This window comes from Aplysia californica, unplaced genomic scaffold (assembly GCF_000002075.1).
Source record: "Aplysia californica isolate F4 #8 unplaced genomic scaffold, AplCal3.0 scaffold00190, whole genome shotgun sequence".
Lineage (NCBI taxonomy): Eukaryota > Metazoa > Mollusca > Gastropoda > Aplysiida > Aplysiidae > Aplysia > Aplysia californica.
In genome coordinates, this window is record NW_004797460.1 from 765,963 (window position 1) to 767,915 (window position 1,953).

Sequence of the window (1,953 nt, forward strand, 5' to 3'; positions counted from 1 at the left end):
TGTAAAGCGCATTGGGCTAATTTTTTTTTTTTGGGGGGGGGATGCGCTATGTAAATGTTATATGTTATTATTTTTATTCTTTTGTCAAATGCGCAACAGAGACTAAAGTGACCAAACTCCTGAATAACACGACCTTCGGCGGTACTCCATTGAACTGCTCCAAGGGCGTCGTCCGCAGCCATGATCTAAAGGGCTACAGCATGGAAGAAATTGTGGCAAGTTGCGAGGGTGTGATTACTCTTCGGTGTGGAAGACCATCCTCGAAACTAACACGATAATTTTCACTTTCGATTCGTGTCGCCCTCGAGCCACCGTATGTGCCGAACCCTTTGCACTGCTTCAAGTGCCAGAAGTTCGGCCATAGCCTGTTTGAATGCCGACACGCAGCCGTGTGCCCTCATTGTGGCAAGACCGGGCATCCTGAAAAGGAATGCAAGGCTAGACCTTGCTTCCCAAATTGCAACAGCCAGCACACAGCCTTCAACATAACAGGATTGCCCGACTTGGATCCAAGAACGTGCAATCCAAGAGCACAAAGTGTGAAATGGCTGCTCATTTCAGAAGGCCCGAAAGACTGTCACCCCGCCAGTTGTGACCCAGGTTCCTGGCCGGTCATATGCAAAGGCAGTCCGGGTGGTCTCGAGGTCGGTCATTACTTCTACTGCCGACCTCCCGAAGCCCGCGGTCAACAGGCAAGTCTCTGCACCAAAAGTTTTAAAAAGTCCCTACTACCCCCGTGGCACCCACCTTTAAGGAGCCACTCTCTAACCTCTTTGGGGTTCTAGGGGAGGCCAGGGTGGGCTCTTCCTCTGCCCCGCCCCACCCCCCCCCCCCCCCTCTCTCTCTCTCTCTCTCTCTCTCTCTCTCTCTCTCTCTCTCTCTCTCTATCTCTCTCCCTCTTCTATCCCTTTTTTCCCTTCCACCTCACGCCCCTAACCTCTGATGGAGTGTGAGGTGCTCCCTCCCTCCTGTTCTCAGTCCCCTCCCCCTGTTCACAGCACCCTCCGTCTGCTTCATTTCCCCCTATCCCTCCAGCAGACACCCCACTACCAATGGACAGCTCCGATCCCCCTCCCTGGTCTGTCCCCGGGAAGGGCGAAGCCCGTCACTCCTCTCCCAAATCCCCCAATAGGCTGCCACCCAATCCAGGACGGTAGCCTGCAAACCCTCTGCCTCCCCCACAAGGAGGAGTCAGTGTGTTTCGAAGCCCGGGCCCGTTCAGCTCCAAATCTAAGAAGCCCTCATAATGGCGGCTCTGCAATGGAATGCCGGCGGACTCCGACCTTCCATTGCAGAATTGCAACACTTACAGGCCACCTATACCCACTTGTGTCCAGTATCCAGGAGACAAAGTTCGCCCCGGCTTCAACCGGAGACTTAAGAGGATTTACTCATCATGTTCACACGGAGAACCAGATTGCCTCCTGTGGAATCACCATCTACACCAACAACAACACACTTCACAGACAAGTACATCTTAGGAAAACCCTCCAGGCTAATGCCATACGGGTCACCTTGCACTAACCAATCACGATCTGCTCTGTTTATATCACACCAATTAAGTATCCCCTCAAAATAACCCAACTAAACGATCTAAAGCTCCAACTCCCAAAACCCTTTATTTTGTTCGGTGATTTTAATTCCCACAGCCCCGTTTTGGGAGACAAACCCACAGACCAGAAGGGAAAAAACAAGATTTCTATTTCAAAACAACATCTGTCTCTTGAATGATATGTCCCCCATTTACACTTACCTTACAGACACAAATCCACTTTTGGCATTTCATCTCTTGACCTAACCTTTTGTTCCCTTGACCTAGTCCCAGATGTTGAGTGGTCTGTGCTGTATGACCATTTCCCAAATTCTTCTAAAAACAATATACCCCCAGTGGGTCGGGGGGATATAAATAGACCCACTGCTTCGTCTGCAGAAGGTGCAACCCCTTCAAAGGCG